The sequence below is a fragment of the Stenella coeruleoalba genome (genome assembly GCF_951394435.1).
Source record: "Stenella coeruleoalba genome assembly, contig: scaffold_82, whole genome shotgun sequence".
Classification (NCBI taxonomy): domain Eukaryota; kingdom Metazoa; phylum Chordata; class Mammalia; order Artiodactyla; family Delphinidae; genus Stenella; species Stenella coeruleoalba.
In genome coordinates this window covers 497975-513828 of record NW_027646173.1, presented here as the reverse complement: position 1 = coordinate 513828, position 15854 = coordinate 497975, and the positions used below count along the sequence as shown (strand labels likewise).

At 44.9% G+C, this 15854-nt stretch overlaps 1 long non-coding RNA gene across 2 annotated transcripts in view; it reads right to left on the bottom strand.

Moving 5' to 3' along the window:
• LOC307181289 overlaps positions 1-15854 on the bottom strand; it is a 492089-nt gene that overhangs the window by 93292 nt on the left and 382943 nt on the right. Inside the window, exons 2-4 of one of the 2 annotated variants that reach the window (XR_013826334.1) lie at positions 14640-14725; positions 5824-5975; positions 4612-4696 (exon numbers count right to left, since the gene is read on the bottom strand). This is a non-coding gene — a long non-coding RNA (uncharacterized lncRNA). The remainder of the gene's footprint in view (positions 1-4611; positions 4697-5823; positions 5976-14639; positions 14726-15854) is intronic. The other variant, XR_013826335.1, reaches the window with a different exon arrangement.

Sequence of the window (15854 nt, the reverse complement as noted above, 5' to 3'; positions counted from 1 at the left end):
TATCAGTAATACACGGAATGTAAACTTGGCTACACAGGAACTGAATTACAGAACAGAGCAGGGTCTCAAATTTAGAAAACCAACTTATGCTTGCTTAAGGGGAAAGGTGAGTTGGGGTGCTGCATAAAACCAGAGATTGAAATGAGCACAGATAAAGTTCCTTAAGCCAAATATGGAATAGACAAGAGCTACTCCTTGCTCAACGAAATGGACTCAACACCGCATATTAAACGCCTAAGAATGTACCTGACTAGTAAGTATCTTAAAACCTATGGATTGCTATGTCTCCGAAAGAGAATCAAGCATGTGTACAGGGGCATAAACGCAGCAGTGATAGGATTGGAGAGGTTCGGTGAGCAAGTGAAGACCCTTTGAAGTCATATTGCATGGTACCCATTCCACGGGTTTCAACTACCCAGGTTTAAGGTATTCTTCCTTCAGCTAAAACATGCATGTGGAACCTAGAGCATGATCAACCATGTGATCGGGAGACGTGTTCAAATATGTCTCTTTTTTCGTACACTGGTCCTCGGTTGCAACATTCCAGACGCTTTACTAACACTCTCCCGACTTGGAGAGTCAGTCCCTTTAACCTCCTGTTTGGCCCAGCTTGCAATTTCTGTGGAAGATGAACAGGAATAGCAAGAACCAATGAGAGACTAGCTGGAGGTGTCTGGACGGGCAAATTTAACTCTCATTTCCCACCAGGAATAGGAATTAACCAAAGGCTCAGCGTGCCGTGCCGGAACCAGATTAGGGCCTGAAGACATCCTGAGGTGTTGCGGCCAGCTCACAAGAAAGCGAGTTGAAGAAAGGAGCTCAGGGGCACTGTAATGCACAAACATGCAGAGTTATAAATGACAGCTATCGTCCAAAAATATACTGAAGTAAGGCTGCCAAGAGGACATGAAAGCGGGGCAGAATTGCAGGAATCCGATTTCAGGAGGTAGACTGGAATTGCATTGAAAGCATAGGAAAAGAGGCAGAACGTCCACAATGATGCACTTGGCCAAAAAGGGCGTATGCGTTTTTTCCTGAATATATTCAGGAAAAAACGCATACGCCCTTTTTGGCCAACCAAGCAAGCTTGCAAAGGAAATCTGCACTACAATGAAGTCTCACTTCCCCCCGGTCAAAAGGGCCATCTGAAAAAAGTGTAAAATCCAGAAAGGCAGGACAGGTCATGGAGAACTGGGAGCCTTGCTATGCTGATGGGCGGGATGTAAATTGCAAACAGACACTTGGGAGAAGTGTATGGTGTTTCCTGAAACATCTAAAAAACAAAGCAACACAACCTAGGGCACTTCCACTTATGGTCCTATAGATTAGGGAAATTAAAATCAAAAAGACACAGCCACCCCAAAGTTTGGGATGCCTCTGTTTACAAGAACCTCGTTTACAGTACAAGTTCAACATCACAGAAAGTGAAAAATGGATAAAGAACTTGTGGTATTTACTTACAAAGCAATATCACTCAGCAATGAAATCTATGTCATCAGGCCCTTAGCAGCACAATGAGTGGATTCAGGTATGATGATTCTAACTGAAATAAGTCACACAGAAAAAGAAACATCATAAGATATCACTAATACACGGAATGTAAACTTGGCTACACAGGAACTGAATTCCAAAACAGAACAGGGTCTCAAATTTAGAAATCCAACTTATGCTTGCTTAAGGGGAAAGGTGAGTTGGGGTGTGCATAAAACCAGAGGTGAAATGGGCACAGATAAAGTTCCTTAAGCCAAATATGGAATAGACAAGAGCTACTCCTTGCTCAACGAAATGGACTCAACACCCCATATTAAACGCCTAAGAATGTACCTGACTAGTAAGTATCTTAAAACCTATGGATTGCTATTTCTCTGAAAGAGAATCAAGCATGTGTACAGGGGCATAAACGCAGCAGTGATAGGATTGGAGAGGTTCGGTGAGCAAATGAAGACCCTTTGAAGTCATATTGCATGGTACCCATTCCACGGGTCTCAACTCTCCAGGTTTAAGGTATTCTTCCTTCAGCTAAAACATGCATGTGGAACCCAGAGTATGATCAACCATGTGATCGGGAGACGAGTTCAAATATGTCTCAATTTTCGTACCCTGATACTCGGGTGCAACATTCCAGACGCTTTACTAACACTCTCCCGACTTGGAGAGTCAGTCCCCTTTAACCTCCTGTTTGGCCCAGTTTGCAATTTCTGCGGAAGATGAACAGGAATAGGGAGAACCAATGAGAGCCTAGCTGGAGGTGTCTGGACGGGCAAATTTAACTCTCATTTCCCACCAGGAAGAGGAATTAACCAAAGGCTCAGTGTGCCGTGCCGGAACCAGATTAGGGCCTGAAGCCATCCTGCGGTGTTGCGGCCAGGTCACAAGAAAGCGAGTTGAAGAAAGGAGCTCAGGGGCACTGTAATTCACAAACCTGCAGAGTTATAAATGACAGCTATCGTCCAAAAATATACTGAAGTAAGGCTGCCAAGAGGACTTGAAAGTGGGGCAGAATTGCAGGAAACCGATTTCAGGAGGTAGACTGGAATTGCATTTAAAGCATAGGAAAGGAGGTAGAACGTCGACAATGATGCACTTGGCCAAAAGGGGCGTATGCGTTTTTTCCTGAATATATTCAGGAAAAAACGCATACGCCCTTTTTGGCCAACCAAGCAAGCTTGCAAAGGAAATCTGCACTACAATGAAGTCTCACTTCCTCCCGGTCAAAAGGGCCATCTGAAAAAAGTGTAAAATCCAGAAAGGCAGGAGAGTCCATGGAGAACTGGGAGCCTAGTTATGCTGATATGCGGGATGTAAATTGCCAACAGACACTCGGGAGAAGTGTATGGTGTTTCCTGAAACATCTAAAAAGCAAAGCAACAGAGCCTAGGGCACTTCCACTTATGGTCCTATAGCTTAGGGAAATTAAAATCAAAAAGACACAGCCACACCAATGTTTGGGACGGCTCTGTTTACAAGAACCTCGTTTACGGTACAAGTTCAATATCGCAGAAAGTGAAAAATGGATAAAGAAGTTGTGGTACTTACGTACAATGCAATATCACTCAGCAATGAAATCTATGTCATCAGGCCCGTAGCAGCATAATGAGTGGATTCAGGTATGATGATTCTAACTGAAATAAGTCACACAGAAAAAGAAACATCATAAGATATCAGTAATACTCGGAATGTAAACTTGGCTACACAGGAACTGGATTACAAAACAGAACAGGGTCTCAAATTTAGAAAACCAACTTATGCTTGCTTAAGGGGAAAGGTGAGTTGGGATGCTGCATAAAACCAGAGATTGAAATGAGCACAGATAAAGTTCCTTAAGCCAAATATGGAATAGACAAGAGCTACTCCTTGCTCAACGAAATGGACTCAACACCCCATATTAAACGCCTAAGAATGTACCTGACTAGTAAGTATCTTAAAACCTATGGATTGCTATGTCTCCAAAAGAGAATCAAGCGTGTGTACAGGGGCATAAAGGCAGCAGTGATAGGATTGGAGAGGTTCGGTGAGCAAATGAATTCCCTTTGAAGTCACATTGCATGGTACCCATTCCACAGGTCTCAACTCTCCAGGTTTAAGGTATTCTTCCTTCAGCTAAAACATGCATGTGGAACCCAGAGTATGATCAACCGTGTGATCGGGAGACATGTTCCAATATGTCTCTGTTCTCGTCCCCTGGTACTCGAGTGCAACATTCCAGACGCTTTCCAAACACTCTCCCGAGTTGGAGAGTCAGTGCCTTTAACCTCCTGTTTGGCCCAGTTTGCAATTTCTGCGGAAGATGAACAGGAATAGGGAGAACCAATGAGAGACTAGCTGGAGGTGTCTGGATGGGCAAATTTAACTCTCATTTCCCACCAGGAAGAGGAATTAACCAAAGGCTCAGCGTGCCATGCCGGAACCAGATTAGGGCCTGAAGCAATCCTGCGGTGTTGCGGTCAGCTCACAAGAAAGCGAGTTGAAGAAAGGAGCTAAGGGGCACTGTAATTCACAAACCTGCAGAGTTATAAATGACAGCTATCGTCCAAAAATATACTGAAGTAAGGCTGCCAAGAGGACATGAAAGCGGGGCAGAATTGCAGGAAACCGATTTCAGGAGGTAGACTGGAATTGCATTTAAAGCATAGGAAAAGAGGCAGAACGTCGACAATGATGCACTTGGCCAAAAAGGGCGTATGCGTTTTTTCCTGAATATATTCAGGAAAAAACGCATACGCCCTTTTTGGCCAACCAAGCAAGCTTGCAAAGGAAATCTGCACTACAATGAAGTCTCACTTCCCCCTGGTCAAAAGGGCCATCTGAAAAAGTGTAAAATCCAGAAAGGCAGGACAGGCCATGGAGAATTGGGAGCCTTGTTATGCTGATGGGCGGGATGTAAATTGCCAATAGCCACTCGGGAGAAGTGTATGGTGTTTCCTGAAACATCTAAAAAACAAAGCAACAGAGCCTAGGGCACTTCCACTTATGGTCCTATAGCTTAGGGAAATTAAAATCAAAAAGACACAGCCACCCCAAAATTTGGGACGGCTGTGTTTACAGGAACCTCTTCTGCAGCACAAGTTAAATATGCCAGAGAGCAAATAATGCATAAAGAAGTTGCGGTACTTATGTACAACAGAATACCTCTCAGCAATGAAAACTATGTCACCAGGCTGTAAAAGCATAATGAGTGGATTGAGGCACGGTGATTCTAAGTGAAAAAGGTCACACAGAAAAAGAAACATCATAAGGTATCACTAATACATGGAATGAGAACTTGGCTACACATGAACTGAATTACAAAACAGAACAGGGTCTCATGTTTAGAAAACCAACTTATGCTTGCTTAAGGGGGAAGGTGAGTAGGGGTGCTGCATAAAACCAGAGTTTGAAATTAGCACAGATACCGTTCCATAAGCCACATATGTAATAGCCAAGACCTACCCCTTGCTCAACAAAATGGACTCAACAATGAGGTATCACCTCACATCTGATTGAATGGGCATCATCAGAATATCTACAAAAAAAAATGCTGGAAAGGGTGTGGAGAAAAGGAACCCTCTTCCACTATTGTTGGGAATATAAATTGATACAGTCACTATGGAGAACAATATGGAGTTTCTTAAGAAACTAACAGTAGAATTACCATATGATACAGCAATCCCAGTTCTGGACATATACCCAGACAAAACCATAAATCAAAAAGAGACATTCACCGCAATGTTCATTGCCTCACTCTTTACAATATCGAGGTAATGGAAGCAACCTAAATGCCCACAGACAGACGAATGCATAAAGCAGTGGTACATATATAAAATGGAATATTACTAAGCCATGAAAAGGAATGAAATTGGGTCATTTGTAGAGACGTCGATGGATCTAGAGACTGTCATACAGAGTGAAGTAAGTCAGAAAGAGAAAAACAAATCTTGTATATTCATGCATATATGTGGAACCTAGAAAAACTGTACAGGTTAACCATTTTGCAAGGCATAAATAGAGCAACAGATGTAGACAGCAAACGTATGGACAACAAGGGGGGAAAGCTGTTGGGGGGGTGGTGGTGGGAGGAGTTGAGAGACTGGGATTGGCATGTATACATTTATATGTATAAAATAGATAACCAATAAGAACCTGCTGTATAAAAATATAAAATAAAATTCAAAATTAAAAAGAAATAAAATTTAAAAAATAAAACAGAAAAAACAATTATTCCCTGCACATACATGTATTCATATGAATAAATTATTTCCATGCTTATATCTGTAAATACGAAAAAGAGGAATAAAATCTACCTTGAACCAAAAACGAAAAAGAGAAAAAAAACACAGAACCCACCAGTTCCACAGAGGAAAACCGTATCAGGGCACTTGCTCCAGTTGTAAACCATTCTGAAGTTGGTCAGTGGTGGGGAATCGTCTCCCATTCAGCCAGCAGCCCCCACGCAACAAGCGTCCTCATTGCAAAGCTGGGGCACCGTGCCGAGGCATCTGTGAGTAAACGTGAGCTGAGCCCCAGGCCAGTTGCTGCTGAACTATTCCCACCCGTCCCAGGTAAAACACCTGAATATATACAAGGACTTGAAAGCCTAGAGGAAGGGCCATAGAGCCACACGAGTGACAGCATGCCGGCCGACTTGGTGCCTGCAGGCCAGCCAGGATGGTCCTGGCCCTGGGTGCTCTTCTGGAAGATTTCCATTTCCCTGCCTGAGATACCCGTCCTGTCCCTGCCCCCACTGCTTTTTTCCTTCCTCACCTCTGCCCAGGGAGAAATTCCAGCAGCAGGTATGGGTGACACATCCTCTTCTTTAGCAGGTGGCAGCCTGGCAACTGCTGCAGAAAGTCCAGCAGAGCCCCACTCACACTGGGCCACCCACAAAGCCGTGGCCTCTCACTCCCTCCCACCAGCCCAGCCCCGAGACTGCTGACAGGGCAGAGAAAATGGCGTCAGGCACGGCTGCAGGGGCTCTTGCTGCCTGGAGTGGTATTTATATTGATCTCAACCCAGGCACACCTGGGGAGGGCTGGCCGGCACGGTAAGGCTGCCCAGGTCAGCCAATCATCACCCCTCAGGGGCTCACAGTTGCAGAAAATGGAACTTGCTGAACCGGCCAGGTCCAAGGAACAGGTGTGGGCTCCTGAGAGTCAGGATAGACAAGGGGCTGCAGCTTTGGCTTGTTTTCTAATCATTTTATCTGGCCCATGAGTGGGAGACAACTTCAAGAAAACCCTCTCCTAATGAGAGGAACCCAGGAGTCAGGGAGAGGAGGGGTGGGTGGTGGTTGGAGACAGAGGCCTGGTGCCCCGGGTGCAGTGGAAGTCTCTGGAAGACCAGGTGGAGGGAGGCCTCACGGAGTGATGCCCAGTGTCACAGACCTGTCGCAGCTGCTGTTTGTTAGTTCAAGTCCTGCTCTGAGGTGCTCTGTGTCAGCTCTGAGCGACAGGTGAGCTGGGGGTGCTCTTCAATGAGGGCTATGTGCACGGTTCCTGTGTGCCCAGCCCTGCCACGGTACCTGCAAGGGTAGCTCTGTATCCTGGGAGGGGCCTGACCACGAGAGCCCCATGGGCTGGGGTGGGGGTGGGGTACCTGCCCAGGTGAGCTCCATATTCTGGGATTGGTCTGACCACGAGAGCCCCATGGGCTGCTGGGGACCTGGTAAAGGATGTCAGGACAGTCAGTGAAGCCACCGAGGATATACCTCCAGCTGCTCCTAATTCCTACACCCTGCTGGTCATTCTACCAACCACCAGGACATGGTATTCTGTATTAGTCTTCAATGATGCCTTCTTTTGTATTCCATTAGTCCCAGAGTCACAAGAAATTTTGGCTTGTGAGTGGCAGGACTCAACATACAACTAAAACAATACTTCCGGGCCTTCTTGCCCCAAAGGTGCAAAAATTCCCACACCATCTTTGGGGAAAGCTTAGCTAAAGACCTAAAAGTTCTACCTCTGGAAAAGGAAACCCTCCTTCAATATGCAGACGACATTCTGATCGCCAGCCCTACTAAGGAGGCCTCTGAACTACCAAGCCAATAAAGGATAGAAGTTGTCCAAGAAAAAGCTCAAATATCACAGACTGCGGTGACCTGCCTGGGCTTCATTCTCACAGAAGGTCAGAGAAGCCCATCCCAGGAAAGGGAAGAAACCATTTTCAGCCTTACCCCTTTCTAAAACTAGAAGACAGCTTAGGGGTTCCTGGGGAGGCCAGGGTTTGCTGCTTCTGGATCCCTAACTACAGTCTACTAGCTGGGCCTCTATATGAAACACTGAAAGGAAAAGATGATGATCCTTTTGAATAGAATCCAGAAGTGGCCTTTCAAGAATGGAAAGAGCAGTCAATTCAGACCCTTGCCCTGGAACTCCCTAATTTAGCTAAACCCTTTGACCTTTACATTCCCGGTGAAAGGTGAATCGCCATTGGAGAATTAGTGCAAAAACTGGGACCACTTGATATGGAACAATGCAAGAATGCCATCCAGGTAGGATAAACTACGGTCACCAAGGGGCTTGGCCCACTGCCACATCTGGCCAAGATACTGGCGGTATCTAAAAACCTGGAAATCAGCAGCCCAAAAGGCCACCTCCCTCCTAAGGGAAAAGGAGCCCACGTGGTGATCCTAACCACCAACCATGCCCTGAAGTTGCAGGGTTCGCTCCGTGGGCACACCAACCTCGAGTGAGGAGGCCCTCCAACTCCAACATCCAGAGAGATAACCGGGGGCAACAGGGCACCATGACGACTCGTGTGAACATCACTTGACCTGGAGTTTCTCTCATAAAACAACAAGAGTGTGTCCCAAAAGAGTAGACTACTGCTTGCAGGACTTACTGCACCCAGAGGGGAGCTAATAATCTTGGCGGGGGAACCATATACCACACTGTCACCATAGAAAAGCCTACAGACACCGTGATGATGGTGGCCAATAAGACCGGCTGGACTCCTGTTTACTTCAAAAGGCTGTTGACTCAGTGGCCATCATGGTCCTTGATCACCACTGACCCTGGACTGTCTGGGAGTTGAGTGGGCAGGGCTCTGACACCTGGTGCTGTTTGTACGTTAATTCAGGGGCCTAATTGAAGAAAGCGCAGACTACTGGTCAGAGCATCTAGGCTGGCAGAAACGGTCAGCCTAAGGTGGCCGAACAAATGTGGGGCGGGGTGAGACCGGCCCCCACAGCGTCTCTGCACATCTCTTTCCTGGACCCTTAAAGGTCATTAGAATCTATAACACTTCCAATGCTGGTGCTCAGGTGGACGAGCAGGGAGGCAGGGGTCCTGGGGACAATCAACGTCACCTGGAGGCTGCTGGGGAGAAGCTCTGACCCTCGCCCCCGGGTATGAGGGCTCCCAACTCAGCACTCAGCAGTTACAGAAGAAGGGTCTGCACCCTCAGCACTCCAAGAATGAGGAACAGGACAAAAAGCAGAGGAGGGGTTTGTCCCCAGCAAAGCCCATTAAAAATCCCTGGGAGATAAAAATAGAATCTGGGCAATAAAGTCAAGTCTAACCTTTTTTATCCTTTGTGCTTTGTCTAATTTCATGTGCTCCTAGGGTCCCTCATGCAGAGGTTCCACACCCGGCACTTCAGACCAGATTTCCTAGTGCAGAATGGCTGGGATGACACCTCAGCTCCTGGGGCCCAGTGCAGACTCTGCGATATAGAGACTGAGCTGCAGCCAACCCGGCCCTCGAGAGCTCCGCCGCCTCCCTCCCACTGACTCTGACAGGATCTCTACACAGCAGCCCAGCCCACAGCCCACGGGGTAGTGCATGCTCTCACCTCTCCATTCTCTGATCAAAATATAAAGTTTCCTTTGCTTGTGAACCAAACTCAGTCTCGATCTGTTGGCCCCAATGACACTGGGCAGGGGGACACTTGTTGGGGTCCACTCTGGAGGATCAGTAACACAAATTGAGACTATTGTAACCTCAATGAACAGATGTGTGAGCCAAACTGTAGTTAACATAGAACAGTGTATAAGGCTCGGGTAAAATAAGATGTTTCTAACACTTCCATTTGATATTTCCATCACTTTATTATAAGCAAGTTCAGTGAAAGGGTTTGTCTTATTTGTCAGGTCAATATTAGAGAAACGAAGTGATTTCTTTCCAAGGATGTACATCTAATAATCTTGGTTAAAGCTTCAATCTTGTTTTAAATGCTTTTCCATTGAAAATGATACCTCTCTTTCAGCTCCCCCATTTCTGAGAAGTATAAAATCTTATAATTTATTATTACCAAAGGGGAAAGGTGGGAGGAGGGATAAATTAACAGTTTGGGATTAACACATACACACTGCTATGTATAAAATAGATCATCAACAAGGAACTACTGTATAGCACAGGGAACTACACTCAACATTTTGCAATAACCTATAAGGGGAAATAATCTGAAAAAGAATAGATATTTTTATTGACATCATCTATCAATGACAGTTAAAGTGTAGCCTAAGCGAAGCTGGTGGTGAGTGCTTCTGACCCTGAAGACTTCAATCATCTAAAGTTTGGTCTCTGCCTACTTCCCAAGGCCCTTAATGAACATATGTGTAGCCGTAGCTTAAAAAATTCCCCAGTTTGGGTTTCGGGGAGACACTGATTTTGAAAAAGCCCTGGTGTTCTCCTTACATGAATGGGACTCTTCCTACTGCTAAAACATGTCTGTCACACCCAGAGGATGGTATACCGTCTGATCGGGAAGAGTTTGGAAAAGGCATCTCATCTCCTCATCTCCTGGTGCTCGGGTTCACCCCTCCAGCGTCTTTACTAACAGTCTCCCCACTTGGAGATGTCAACACTGTCAACATCCTGTTGCGTACAGTTTGGAATTTGTCCAGAGGATGAAGCGGAAGGATGAGGAACAATGAGAGACAAGTCCTAGGTGTTCAGACAGGCACATGTCACTCTAATTTCCAATCAGGAAGACGAATTGACCAAAGGCTAGGGTTGCCCATGGAAACAGTATAGGGCTTGAGGAAATCCTGCTGCTTTGTGGCCAGTTCCCATAAACACAAGTTGAACAATGGAACTCAGGGGCAGTAAAATTCACGAAACTGCAGAGTTGAAAATATCCATCACTGAAAAATGTCTTGAGGAAAGTCAGAGAAAAGGACTTGTAAGCAAGGGAGAATGGCAGGAAAGGGATTTGAGGAGGTAGAAAGGACTCGCCATTAAGCACAAGAAAAGGAGCTGAACATTGCCAACATTGCAGTTGGCCAAAAAGGGTGTATGCGTTTTTTTCTGTATATATTCAAGAAAAGGGCATACACTTTTTTAGCCAACCAAACTGGTGGGCACTGGAAGTCAATACTACAAAACATATCACTTCGCATCAGTCAGAAGAGCCATCCTCATAAAGCGTAAACAACAGAAATGCAGGACAGGGCAAGGAGAAGAGGGAGCCCTGTGAGACTTATAGTGGAAATGTATATTGCCAACGGCCATTCTGGAGAAGTGTATTGTGTTTACTAAAGCATCTAAAAAATGAGCTACAGAGCATAGGGCACTTGCACTCATGGGCGTATATCTTGGGAAAAACAAAAATCGAGAGGACACAGGCACCCCAATGTTTACCCCCTCTCTGTTTAAAAGATCCCCGACTAGGATATAACTTAAATGTCTCTGGAGGGAAAGAATGGATAGAGATGTGGTACTTAGGTAGAGTGGAATATTATTCAGCCTGGAAATCAATGAAATATGGCCAGTTGTAACAACTCTGGAGGAGTTACATATGATCTTTCTAAGTGACATAATTCAAAAAGAAAAAGACACATATCATAAGATATCACTTAAAGGTGGAATCCAAAATGGCTACACATGAAATAAATTACAAAACAAAAACATAGTCAAATATGTAGAAAACACGCATAAGGCTGCTAAACGGGAAAGGTGGGGAGGGGTGAGGCATCATCCAGGAGGTTGAAATTAGCAAAGATACCATTCCAAATACCAAACTGATAATCAACAAGGCCTACACCGTAGCTAAAAGAACTGCACTCAGCACACTCAAGTCACCGGAAAAGAATATATACGACTGGTAAGAATCTGAAAAAGAATTTACTGATGTCTCTCTGTACGTGAATCAAGTGGATGTACAGCAGCAAGAAACAGAGCTTTGAAAATCAGCTGTAACCAATATAGTAATAAATTGAAAAAAATAAACGACAGAGAGACAGAGAAAACCTCTTACAACTTTTCCTCGGGGACGGTGATGCAACATGGATTGAACACATCTAGACCCACAGCAGGATGAGACATAAGGCTGGAAACTGTTTGCACTAAGAGAAATGTGAGGTTGGGTGAGGAAATGCACACCCTTTAAAGTAATACTACCTGGTACCCATTCAATGGGTCCCAAATCTGCAGGTTCAAGGGATCTTCCTACAGCTAAAACATGCATGGAAAACCCAGAGGACTGTACACCATGTGATCGGGAGATGTGTCTAAAATGCAGCTCATTTATCCTCTCCTGGTGCTCCTGTTCACCATTCCAGCCACGTTACTTAGAAACTCCCCACTTGGAGAATCAGCACATTTCAACTTCTGTTTCACACATTTTGCAAATTGTGAGGAGGATGAACGGGCAGAGGGGGAACCAATGAGAGAATAGTTATAGGGGTTTGGACGGGCACATATAACTCTAATTTCCCATTAAGAATAAGAATTGAAAAAAGGCTCAGCCTGCCTCGCCGGAGCCAAAATAGGGCCTGAAGCAATCCTGCGGGTTTGAGGCCAGCTCACAAAAGAGCAACTTAAAAAATGGAGCTCAGGGTCACTGCAATTCACAAACCTGCAGAGTTATAAATGAAAACTAAAGTCCAAAAATATGTTGAGGTAAGGCAAAGAAGAGGATCTGAATGCAAGACAGAATTGCAAGAAACAGATTTCAAGAGATAGATTGGACTCGTCTTTAAAGCACATGAAAAGTGGCAGAATTTCGACAATGATGCAGTTGGCCCAAAAGGGCGTATGCGTTTTTTCCTGATTATATCCAGGAAAAAACGCATACGCACTTTATGGGCAACGAAGCAAGCAAGCAATGCAAATGTGCACAACAAAGAAGTCTCATTTCCCACCGGTCAAAAGGGCCATCCTAAAAAATTGTAAAAACCAGAAATGCAGGACAGGCCATGAAGAACAAGGAGCCTTTATACGCTGATGGGCAGTGTGTGAACTGCCGAGAGCCACTCTGGAGAAGTGTATGGTGGTTCCTAAATCATCTAAAAAGCAGAGCTACAGAGCATAGGACACTTCCAATCATGGGAGTATATCTAGGGAAGTCTAAAAATCAACAAGACACAAGCACACCACAGTTTAGGGCTACTCTGTTTACAAGAACCTCAACTTCAGTACACCTTAAATATCCCAGGAAAGAGAACAATGGATAAAGAAGATGTGGTACTTATGTACAATGGAATATCTCTTCACCATGAAATCAATGTAATAAGGCTAGTAGAAGGATAAAGAGTGGATTTAGGTCCGATAATACTACTTGAAATAAGTCAAACAGAAAAAGAAACATATCATAAGATATCACCTATAGAGGGAGGGTAAATATGGCTGCACAAGAAATGAATTACAGAACAGAACAGTGTCTCACATTTAGAAAACACACTTATGTCAGCTTAAGGGGAAAGGAGAGGTGGGGTGATGCATAAAACCAGAGTTTGAAATTAGCACAGATACCGTTCAATAAACCAAATAGGTATTAGACAAGATCTACACCTTGCTCAATGAACTGGCCTCAACACACCCTATACACCGCAGAGAAATATATCTGAGTAATAAGAATCTTAAAACCCATGTATTGATATATCTCCATAAGGGAATCAAGTGTGTGCAGAGCGGCACAAACACAGCAGTGAAAATGAGCTAAATCCCATTATAGAAATAAATTTTAAAAACAAAACGCAGAAACAATGAAAGAGAGAAAAATTCTTACAAAATTCGCTCAGGGGCTGTGATGCAACCTGGATTGACCACATATAAACCCACAGCTGGATAAGACATAAGGCTGGACACTTGGGGCTGAGAGGATTGGTGAGCTTTGGTGAGCAACTGCCAAAAGTTTAATGCAATACTTCATGCTACTCATTCCAAGGGTCCCAACAATCCAGGTTGAAGGGAATCTTCCTACAGCTAAACCATGCTTGGGAAACCCAGCGACTGGTATACCATATGATCGGGAAAGGTTTCTAAAACGCACCTCATTTTTCCTCTCCTGGGACTCCGGATCGACATTCCAGCCGCTTTACTAAAAACATCCCCTCATGGAGAGTCAATGCCTTTAAGTTCTGGTATCGCACAGTCTGCAGTTAGTGCGGAGGATGAATGGGAATAGGGAGAACCAGTGAGAAACTAGCTGTAGCGGTTTCAATGGGCACATGTCACTCTAATTTCACATCAGTAAGAAGAATTAACCAAAGGCACAGCAAGGTGCCCCAGAAGAAGAATAGGGCCTGAAGGAATCCTGTGGTTATGAGGCAAGATCACAAAAATAAGAGCTGAAAAATGGAGCTAAGGGCCACTGCAAGTCAAAAACCTGCAGAGTTATAAAGGCCAACTATTTTCAAAAAATATATTGAGGTAAGGCTATGAAGCGGCAATGAAATCAAGGCAGAATTGCAGGAAACCAATTTCAGGAGGTAGACTGGAATTGCACTGAAAACATATGAAGAAAGTCAGAACCTCGACAATGATGCTCTTGGCCAAAAAGGGCGTATGCGTTTTTTCCTGAATATATTCAGGTAAAAACGCATACGCCCTTTTTGGCCAACCAAGCAAGTTTGCAAAGGAAATCTGCACTACAATGAAGTCTCACTTCCCCCCGGTCAAAAGGGCCATCTGAAAAGAGTGTAAAATCCAGAAAGGCAGGACAGGCCATGGAGAACTGGGAGCCTTGTTATGCTGATGGACGGGGTGTAAATTGCCAACAGCCACTCGGAAGAAGTGTATGGTGTTTCCTGAAACATCTAAAAAACAAAGCAACAGAGCCTAGGGCACTTCCACTTATGGTCCTATAGCTTAGGGAAATTAAAATCAAAAAGACACAGCCACCCCAAAGTTTGGGACGGCTCTGTTTACAAGAACCTCGTTTATGGTACAAGTTCAATATTGCAGTAAGAGAAAAATGGATAAAGAAGTTGTGGTACTTACGTACAATGCAATATCACTCAGCAATGAAATCTATGTCATCAGGCCCGGAGCAGCATAGTGAGTGGATTCAGGTATGATGATTCTAACTGAAATAAGTCACAGAGAAAAAGAAACATCATAAGATATCACTAATACACGGAATGTAAACTTGGCTACACAGGAACTGGATTACAAAACAGAACAGGGTCTCACATTTAGAAAACCAATTTATGCTTGCTTAAGGGTAAAGGTGAGTTGGGGTGCTGCATAAAACCAGAGATTGAAATGAGCACAGATAAAGTTCCTTAAGCCAAATATGGAATAGACAAGAGCTACTCCTTGCTACACGAAATGGACTCAACACCCCATATTAAACGCCTAAGAATGTACCTGACTAGTAAGTATCTTAAAAACTATTGATTGCTATGTCTCTGAAAGAGAATCAAGCGTGTGTACAGGGGCATAAACGTAGCAGTGATAGGATTGGAGAGGTTCGGTGAGCAAATGAAGACCCTTTGAAGTCATATTGCATGGTACCCATTCCACGGGTCTCAACTCTCCAGGTTTAAGGTATTATTCCTTCAGCTAAAACATGCATGTGGAACCCAGAGTATGATCCACCCTAACCCTTCCCCGAAGCCTTACCCTAACCCATTCCCTAGTCCTAACCCGTACGCTAACACTAACCCATGCCCTCACACGTAGGCTCACCCTAAACCGTTTTCGTACCCGCACCTGGACCCTAAAACGTACTAAAACCCTAACCCTAACCCTAGCCCGAACCCTAACTCTAACACTTCCCCGGAGCCTTCCCCTCACCCGTCACCTAATCGTAACCCGAACGCTAACACTAAACCGTGCCCTCACACGTACGCTCCCCCTAAACCATTGTCATACGCTCATCTGGACCCTAAACCGTCCCCGTCACCTACCCCTAACCCTAGACCGAACCCTAACCCTAACCCTTCCCCGAAGCCTTCCCCTCACACGTCCCCTAATCCTAACCCGTACGCTAACACTAACCCGTGCCCTCACACACACGCTCCACCTGAAACGTTGTCATACCCTCACCTGGACCCTAAACCGTCCCCGTTCCCTAACCCTAAACTTACCCCGAACCCTAACCCTAACCCTTCCCCGGAGCCTTCCCTTCACCCGTCCCCTAATCCTAACCCGTATGCAAACAGTAACCCGTGCTCTCACACGTACGCTCCACCTAAACCGTTGTCGTACCCT